Source organism: Trachypithecus francoisi, unplaced genomic scaffold (assembly GCF_009764315.1).
Source record: "Trachypithecus francoisi isolate TF-2019V2 unplaced genomic scaffold, Tfra_2.0 Contig01558, whole genome shotgun sequence".
Lineage (NCBI taxonomy): Eukaryota > Metazoa > Chordata > Mammalia > Primates > Cercopithecidae > Trachypithecus > Trachypithecus francoisi.
In genome coordinates this window covers 6,766,064-6,776,152 of record NW_022681440.1, presented here as the reverse complement: position 1 = coordinate 6,776,152, position 10,089 = coordinate 6,766,064, and positions in this window count along the sequence as shown.

Here is a 10,089-nt window from a genome sequence, read left to right as displayed (position 1 = left end):
CAATTGCATCCTGCAGGCAGAGTGATAAAGAGGTTGAGAATAGGGGAAGGCTGCCCAAGGGGGAGCTTTGAAGCTGTTTAATCTGAGGCCTTTTGTGGAGCCCGACCACCTCACCCTCTCTCACAGAAGGAGGCAATTGAGAAGTTGTGACCCAGTGCAGGCTGGGCTGCTTGCCGTGTGCAAACTCAACAGCAAGAGCAGTGAATGGAAAGCCACTTTATTTCCATGGCTACAGGGGAAGTGGCCAGGTTTACACCTAGAGAAACTGCTTTGAAGGTTGGGCTGAGGGCAGGGGTTTAAGAAGGACAGCTTGATGTGGGAGGTATTTCACTTTGTAATGGTAAGTGAGTGATGTGGGGTGTGAGATCTGTGTCTCTTGTTTCAGCGGCTATCTCGGGTCACAGTCCTCCTGGAGCATGGACTGATAAACTGGCATAATCACAACAATGACCAGGTTGTGGACTAACGGCTTCAAGGGGATCTCTGGAATTTTGCAGCTGGGTCTCCAGGTTTGGTCTGTCTCAAGGTTGACCCTTGTAACTTCTAAGTAAGCATACAGTTAGATACTGTGGAAAGGGTTTACCGTGGGAGAGGGAGGGATGTGGAGTCTATTTTAAGGTTAAGGGGAAAAGGCTTCTGCAGTCGGCTTGAGACTAGTAAGAAAAGAGAAAGAAAAAGAAAATTTCCGACTGCATTTTGAAGCCAAACTGCTCAGTTACAAGGTTAAGGGTTATGAGCCAAGGGGATCCCCTCACCTCTGCATCAGCATGAAAGTCAACATCATCCGCACAGACGTGTGAAGAAACGAGTTCAGAAAGATGGGATATGGCATCCAGGGAGCCCCAAATGGCAGGGCCGGGATTCACTCCCAGGTTTAGTTTAAGCTAAAGACCATGCTTCTTCCAGGACCATGGACTTCCTTAGCACTGCCCCCCGCCCAGTGCTCTAGGGCCCGGGATCCTGAAGATAGGCGGCGTCCCTGGGTCAGATTTGTCCCATGCCACCCTCCTGGGTGAGGCCTGCAGTAAATAAACCAGGGCCCAGGAAGGCCAAGGGCAGGGCCCTGCCCCACAGTGAGGAAGAAGGAAAGAAACGCAGGAGCCAGAAGTGGAAGGCACACAGGAGGGAGGTAGTGAGTGTGGGAGTGGGGGGTTGGGGGACTGAGGGGTGGGGGTGGGAACAGGGGTTGGGGTGCAGATGAGGGGTGGGGGAAGGGGGTGTGGGGTGGTATGTGTAGGGTGGGGATGGGGGTGAGGGGTGAGGGGTGGGAGGTGGAGAGTGGAAGGTATAGGATGGGGATGGGGGTGAGGAGTGGGAGGTGGGGGTTGGGAGTAGGGGATGGGAGGTGGGGGTTGGGGTACAGGTGAGGGGTTGGGGCATGGGGCTTGGGGTGGAGGGGGTGGAAGGTATAGGGTGGGGACTGTGGGGTGAGAGGTGGGAGGTGGTGGTGGGGGTAAAGGTGGGGGGTGTGGGATATGGGGCTGGGGACTGTAGGGTGGGGTGGGAGTAGAGGGTAGGGTTGGGGTGAAGATTGTGGGATGGGGTGGAGGTGGGGGGCAGGAGATGTGGGGTGTGGGGTGCAAGATGGGAGGTATGGGTGGGGTTGGGGGTGTCAGGTGGGAGGTCTGCCCTCCCCTTGGCTCCCACAGGACCAGCTGGAAAACACATTTCCAGTGCCCTCCCAGGAACCGATGTGATTCAAAGAAGTGAAACAGACTCTCAGAAAGGCTTAGCGGGTTTAGCATGCAGTCTCGGCGAGCGCTGGGATTAATCCAGCTGCTGTGAAGTGTGCATGCTTGGGTTTGGTTCCTTTTCAAAGTCAGGTGCTTCTTATCTATCAACTGGGGGTCCCAAAAGGCAAGCTCACCTGGTTAAATAGGGATTAAATGCGCTTTCTATGCAGACTTGAGGCTTTTCCCAGCATGTAATCTGTCAAGGGCCTGAGATAACAAGGGGGTGGAGCCCTGCAGGAAGGCAGCTCTGGGAAGATACTCTGGGCACCGGCAGCTGCCAGCGGAATGGCTGGTCTGCTGCTTGTTTACACAGCAAATTACACTTTCCAATAACATATCATAACAGATTAAGCCTGAAAAACACATTCTTTCCGGGCCAGCAAGTGCTTCAGAGGATTACTCAGCCCACAGGGCTCCTGACCTCCCTGCTCTCAAGGTCAGGGGAGTGCAGGTTCCCATCTGCCGCCTCCAGGGCCCAGTCTGAATCTGGAACGCAGCTGACATCAGCATGGAGCTGCCCTGCGGTCACCACACCTGAGAGCTGGAACTCACAGAGGCCACTGAGAGTTACTTTCTCCTAGGAGACGCAGCCAGCTCTTATTTTAAAGCACATAGCATCCACTTAAATGAATGAGCACTTTAAAAAAATTAGTTTGGAATGACTACAGGGGCTAATTAAAGGCCACTTCTTGGGGCTTGGTTTTTCTGTCGAAGGAATGCTTGATCGCTTCAGCAGCTGCTCCTGGGGAACTACTATATTCCTGCTGATAAAAAATAAATCCATTCCCAGGGGAGGTACCCTTGGGGTCCAGTTGCCCCAGGATCCAGGAGAGCTGGTCTTTCTTGGAGAGGTCAGGAGAAGCAGGGATAACATGCTGTTCCATGGGTCATGAATTTTGGTGGCAGAGGCTGCCCATGAGTGGCCCATGAACATTTGGGGTGTTTGTTCCTGAAAGTGATAGTGTGCCTCACTCTACGGCTCTGACTTAACACAACTACTGGACCCCACAGCTCAAACCCAGTTCTGCCCCCTCACTACTGGGGCTCTTGTTATGGCATTGACTGAGTGCCCCCTGTGGGGCAGAGGCTTGCAGAGAGGCCTGCCTGCTTCCCAGTGCCTGTTCTCGTGGCCTGCACATGCATAAAACCCACACTGTGGGAGTCATTCCTCTGTCCAGGAAGGCACTGCAGCCTCTTCCTCCCTTCACAAAGGCTGCCAAACTCTCACGTAAGAGAGGAACTCATGAAGCCTGCTCCACTGAGACACCGGTGGCAGAATCGGGCCATGTCAGATTTGGGATCATTCAGCAAACACTTACAGAACACTAACCCTGGCCACAGGGCCCAGGGCTCTAGGAGTGTGGCAAACAGGACAGGCAAGGGTCTGGCTTTCAGGAAAATGTATATGAGTGGCAAGAAAGAGCACATGTGGTGACTTGGTGACTACATAGACCAGAAAAGCTCACAGAGCGATGAGCCTGTGTCACACAGTGCATCGTGTGGGGGCTTCCTCCTCCCAGCCTGTTAGAGTCACAGGAAGCCTGGGAAAGTGGGAAGGTCGGGGTGAGGCAGAGCGAAAAGCAAGGAGACGCAGCGGGGAGGGTGCTCGCCCCGTCGAAGTTCAGAAAGAAACCCTGAGGGGCTGCCCTGAGAGCCAGGGCGCCAGCGGGACCCAAAGCTGCAGGGAAGGGTTTGGCTTCTTTTCATCTTTCAATGTGGATGTGACTGGCCTCGATCTCCCTCCTTAGGGCTCATTTCCTCTGTACTGCGGAGAGTGAGAGGCCAGTTGGAAGGTGTTGGTTCCGTTGAGAGATGACTTTGGCAAAAGAATCAACAGGACTGCTTTGAGACTGGACACTGGGGATGGGGAAGGAGGAAGGGAAGTGGAGGAGGCAGATTCCACCGCCTGTAGGAGGAACACCCACGCGCAGAGATTTCCTAGCTCCCTGGTGCTTCTGTCAGCAGCGGACAGCCTAGGCCAGAAGCAAGCCTGGTTTCAGTGATGTCTGGAAGAGGATGTGGGTAACCCCACCTGCTCCTTTGCGGCAAAATTTCCCCAGTGATTTACCCTTAGCTGGAATAAAGGTCAGACTCTCTCTGACCTTCAGTGAGTGTGGGGAGAGGAGTGGAGTGGGTCAGAGAATGGGCACAGAACAGACAGGAAGAAGCATGAGAGGGAAGAGGCCGCTGGGCCTAGAGGCAGCAGCGTTGCCCACACAGCTGCAGGAGCCGTTAGCTCTGTGTATGGTTACTGTGTGACGGACTCCAGATGCCCCCTGGGAGACCACAAGCCACTGCCCCCAAGGGGGGAATAGAATAGCTGCCCTCTCACCAGAAGCATTTTGCTGAAATGGACTCTCAGGCTCTTCCATATTTAAAATCAAAATAGATAAAGCACCGTGGATGTGATAAAGCATGCAGAAAATGCACATACCTTTGGTAGCTCAGCTTCTGGCTAGGGTTGAGTCAGGAAGACAACCTCTTTGGTGAGGTTTTGGTACAATTCAGATTGCTTTTGTTGCTGCAGGGTGGCACACAAACCCAGTGTCACAGTACGCACATCCAGTTCTGGTCTACAAGTGAGGCTGCTTAGGATTCTGCAGCACTCACAGCCCTGTAGGATGGGGTCCATTCCTGTTCCCTTCCAGATGTGTATGTATGTTTGGCTTTGTACTTATTTATTTTGCTTTTTATTTTTATTATGGAAATTTACCAATATGTACAAAAGACAGAATAAAATGTACAAGTCCCTGGCTCACAGAATTGTAAGCAAATAAAATGGGTGTTATTTTAGGCCACTGTGTTTTGGGGTGGCATGTTACACAGCAACAGACAAATAAAATATCCACATTTCCTCAAATGCCTGCCAATCATACTCAGAGTTTTTTGGTTTGAATCAGAGGGTCTCATCCATGATTAATTGGTGTGTCTCTTGCATTTCTTGTAACCTTAGAGTTGGCCCTTCCTCTCCTTTTTTGTCCAAGATACAGAATTGTCTGATTTCCCACAGCGTTCCCATGAGCCATTTAACACATTTCTCCACCTCCGGTACTTGGATCTAGAGGTTGGACCAGTGTGAGGCCCACTTTCTCGTTTTATTTCTTGCCGAATGATGGAAGATGCATGTAGATGCAGCAGCTCCTTTCCTCCTTTTGGGAGCTCAGCAATGAGCAATCTCAGCTGGACCCGGCTGCCCTCAGGAGCCTCAGGGTTTTTGGGTGGTGTTGGCATCCCAGGTGGGCACAGCTGTCCGGGCTCCGTCATGGACCAAATGTTTGTGTCTGCCCCACAAATTTCTGTGTTGAAGCCCTAACCCCAGTGGCATGGTACGAGGAGGAGCCCTAACCCCAGTGGGATGGTATGAGGAGGAGCCCTAACTCCAGTGGGATGGTATGAGGAGGTGGGGCCTCTGGGAGGTCTCTAGGGTTAGATGAGGTCCCGTAATGGGATTGGTGTCAAAAGAAGAGGAGGAGACCAGAGCCCTCCGTCCTCCTGGTGAGGACACAGGCAGAAGGGCCGTCTATGAACCCAGTACCACCAGAACCCAACTGCTGGCACCTTTCTTCGTCTCAGACTTGCGGCCCACAGGATGGTGAGAAAGTAGCCCAGGTGGTGGTGAGCAAACCCTCCTTCCAGATGTCTGCTCCCTCTCCGGGATCCTGGCCTGGAGCTCCCTGGACAGATCACTCATGATGCAGAGAAACTCGCCGTCCCCACCTCTGAGCTGGCTCTGCCCTGCAAGGGTGTTGGCACACACAAGCCTGACAGCCAGGCCCCCTCCCAAACCTGGTGCACCCGAAACTTCTATATTCAGCCCATGCTGTAGAAGAGTGAGCATCCGTCACTTCTGTGTGACAAGTTTTGAACATGAAGCCCTATGTTGTATCTGCACATGTGGCAAGAGTGGCTGTTCCTGAGCTTCTCCCACGGCGCAAGCAAGGTCCACCTGCAGCACATGGTGTCTGGTGGCCTCTCCCTGTGGTGTCCGCAGCCACTGAAGACCATTGCCTAGATTTACTGATGCATTAGGAGCTATGAAATGATGATATTTCAATTCCAAATTTTTATTAAAGAAAAAATTCCTAATTGACTAGTTGTTTACCTTGAGGTCAAGTTCGTATTTTGGGCTTTTTATTTTACTTTGTTTTAGTATCACCATTAACTCATAAATTAATTGTGCTTCAATAGAGTGTTTATTTTCCTTATTGATGCTCACATTCTTACATCATTGGCCAATGGGGGCTTATTTGGGTGAGCCTTTGGAGGTAAGTTCGGCAGGCTCTGTTAAGTCTGTTCCTTTGGGTGTGGTGTGCTGTTGCAGGTGCAGCTGGGATGTGCTTGGCTCAGGCCTGGAACTCTGCATTTCTCCAGAAGCCACAGCTCATTTGCTGAGAGAGGCCACGAGCGACCACAGTCTACTCACAAGGTGTTCACTGACCTGGATTTCATGCCTGTTTTTAGTTTTTTTGTTTTTTTTTTTTTTGGTTGAACTAGTCATTTCATATTGCGTGATTCAAATTCAGGAATACAGTGTTTTGAGTTAACCTCATCCGTTGCACAACGATTGCCTTTCAATCATATCAAAAACTTTGATTCTCAATGATACGAAAGTAATACTCAAATTACGCAGCATATAAATGCCCACCTTGCCTCCAGGGATGTAACTTCACGTTTTTATTTTAACTTGTTTGCTTTCATCATTATTGTTATAGTTGTTAACATAGTGATTTATTTTTAATATTCAGGAAATCTATATTTTCCTGACTTGCTTTTATGGTGGGTGGGATTTGACAATGCTTGTGTGGAGTTTCCCATGGTGGTTTTGTGCTATCCTGAGCGAGCGAGACAGGGCAGGAGACTGGGATAGCTCCCCGAGTGCCGCGGCTCCAGAATTTCTATTGTCTCCACAGCGACATCTTGGCCTTGTGCGTTCAGAAACCAGCCTTCCCCGCTCCCCAGTCTGGTGTGAAGTTTCCTCCCTTTGCTGTATTGCACTGGTCCTGCTCCTGCTTGACTTGGATCTGAGTCTGCTCCTGGCAGCTTTCCTGCAGGGCAGGGATGTGCTCCATACAGGAGTTTGTAGCGAGCAAATGGCTCCATGACTGTGGGATCCTGTTCCATTCATGCTCCCTGTGGCTCAGCTCCAAATTTTGTCCTTTAAGAGCTCCTGGGCCGGGCTCCCTGCTCATACCTCACTTCCCCATGAATTCCTTTTGGCACCTTGAGGTGCTTCTGCTTGTGGGGCCATCGGAAGCATATTTCCCTTCCCAACTTCCTTCAACACAGAGCTTTGAGCTGTGGTGTTTGTCTCTGCCCTGCCACACGTGGGGGCCTTTGTTTCGCTGTAAAATCTAGTACGTGTATGTTTCTGGGAGAATTTGGGGACATACAAAAGCAACAGAACATTGCTGCCACCTTCGCAGAATTCCTCTTAAATGTGCTTTTAATTCTCTGAGGAAACTTAGGACAGGGTTAATAGTAGAAAAGATCGGGTGCATGTTATGTTTAGCTCTACAGAACTCTATGATGTACAGATTCCCATGCATTCAATGGAAATGAATACATCATTGTAAATTGTGTCCAATATAGGCATTCCTCCGACTCAAATTCAGTGTGACTTTCTGGTACCCAGAATTCTCTAGAAATGTCATCTTCTCCAAAAGTTCTTGACTGTGCTGTACTTTTGATATTATTTTGCCACCAAAATTATGAAATAACTCTTCTAACCACAAAGCAAATATGTTCACTATATGCCTCCTCCCTCACAGGAGTACTGTGCATGGTATCGGCCATGGAATCCTGAGAGCAGGGATGCTGGAGAGCAGCTCAGAAGAGGAAAGACAGGGGTTCTGGGTTAGTTCCTGCAGCTGCTGTAAAAAGTCACCACACACTTAGTGGCTTAAACAATTTAATTTTCTTACAGTTCTGGAGGCCCAAAGTCCTGAAATCAAGGTGTGAGCAGGGCTGTGTTCCTCTGGAGCCTCTGGGGGGAAATCTGTTCCCAGCCTTTTCCAGCTTTCAGAGGGGCCCGTCTTTCTGGGCTTGTGCCCATCCTCCATCCTCAAGGCCAGCAGGGCAGCACCTTCAGTCGCCAACGGTGACCTCTGCTTGCATCCTCACACCTTTCTCCTGCCTCCCCCTGTATGGACCTGTGACAAACGCAGATAACCAGATCATCTCCATCTCAAGATCCTTAACCTAGTCACATCTGCAAAGCCCCTGTTCCAGGTGAGATAGAGTATCCACAGACTCTGGGGACTAGGATGTAGGGGCATTTGGGACCTTTGGGGCCGTTATTCTGTGCACTGGCATTCTAGGAAAAACGACCAAGATTCGGGCATTATTCTGACAGGTGAAGCCAAGACGAAACGTTTCTGAACATCATGATGAACAGCATAAGAAGGAGGAACAAGGCTACTCCTGAGGCCCCTTCACCAGTGCAGTCACCCCCATTCCCCAGCCTTGCATCTTCAGGGTGCACCCAGGCTCCTCAGTGAACTGCAGGGTGAGAAGAGTGGCCCTGGCCAGAGGATTCCTCAGCCGAGGAAAGCAGATGAATAAATGACTCATTGTAATTTTAGATTGAAAATCAATCATAGGTACGCACAATGTGGCCAGGGAGTGCCAGAGAGGAAAAGGCAAACCCTGCCTGGGGAAGTGGGGAATGCTGAAATAAGTTCTGATACCTGCTCAGTGTAGAAAAGAAGACAAGAATTCTAGGCTACAAAATCCCGGTAAACGCACAAGGACAAATGGGAGAACATGATTTTTGAGAGACCTGTGAGTGGCTGGGTGTGGCTAAAACCTAAAGGGTCCGGACTGTAGGTGAGGAGAAAACAGAGGACGGAGAAGGAAAATGGATTCTGATGGCGAATGTCTCTGTAGGAAGTTGTACGGGGTTAGGTCTTCTCCTGCAGACAATGCGGAGACCTTGGACATTCATAATCAGAGCTACTTTGGAAAGACCCCCCCTCAGAATACCCTGACAAACATTGTCCGCATCATGGCCTTCTGTGCACAAGTATTTCTTCCTTTACTAATTTGTAAACTCGTTGCAAGTCAAGGCTGCATTTGTCTTAGTTTTCCTTCCCTGTAACTTAAGTTTTCAAAACAATTTTTATAGTTAAATTAAGTTGGACTGAATTGAGACCACCAAATACTATGAAATGATGGAACTTTTATATAATAGGTATATTTATATTAAAGACATATTTAAGACAAATACAATAAAATGTTAATTTACATATTCTATTATGGAATTTAAATAAGCATGTCTTCATTCTAATACCTCATATGCACACGCTTTTTAGAACACCATACTCAGGCACTCAAAAACAACCTGAATTTGAAGGTGTGTTCTCATGTGATGGTTAATTTTATGTGTCAACTTAACTGGGCCATGAGATGCCCAGACAGCTGTTAAAACATGGTTTCTGGGTGTGTCTGCAAGGATGGTTCTGGAAGACATGAGCATTTGAATCAGTGGACTGAGTGAAGATCATGTGCTGGACTCTTCCAATCCTCTGCAGGCCTGAATAGAGCAAAAGGCGGAGGAATGTTGAATTTCCTCTCTGCCTGATGGTGGGGCTGGAACACCAGTCTTCTCTTGCCCTTGACTTTCTGGCTCTCAGGCCTTTGCACAAAGCCACCGGCTTTCCCTGATCTCTGCCTTGCAGATGACAGGCTGTGGACTTTGCAGCTTCCATGATCACGTGAACCAGTACCTCACAGGAAAGCGCACTGTCGCTCTTTCTCCAGTCTTCAGACAGAAGGTTCTCTGTTAGGCACAAGAACAAGCTGTCCCAGCTGTGCTGTCTGTGCTGGAAAGGGCCTTATTGGAGACGCTCTGTGTTGGAGTCCATACTCCACGTTCAAGCGCAGGCCATGTGTCCTCTTCCCTGTTGCCCCAACACCTCCCCTCAACCCCCAGTCCAATTCTGAGGCTGTGGGGGTCTGGGTGGGGTCACACTGGTGTTGAGTGGGGTGTGAGGTCACTAGCCAGGGCCCCTGCAGCTGTGGGGGAAGCACCTTGCCTGAGGAGCCGTGCTTTTCAGTTTCCGGTTTCTAGGGATCTCCAAACTCTGTACCTTCCAAACAGGCTGCGCATCAGGCATTTTCCAATTTTCTTTGTCCTGTAATCTTCCTTTCATCTCAGACTTCACAGTGGAAAGTGGTCTGCAGAGATTGCCCTGTGAATCTCAGTTCCTGGGTCAAACTGAACGTAAGATCAAATTTCTAATCAGTTTGGCACCTGACCACTTTCTCCCAGGACTAACCTGCCTCCTGCATCCCTCTGTGCTCAACTCTCTGCCACCAGGGACCTCGGTCATGTCTCCTGCAGAACCACAGAGCAAGA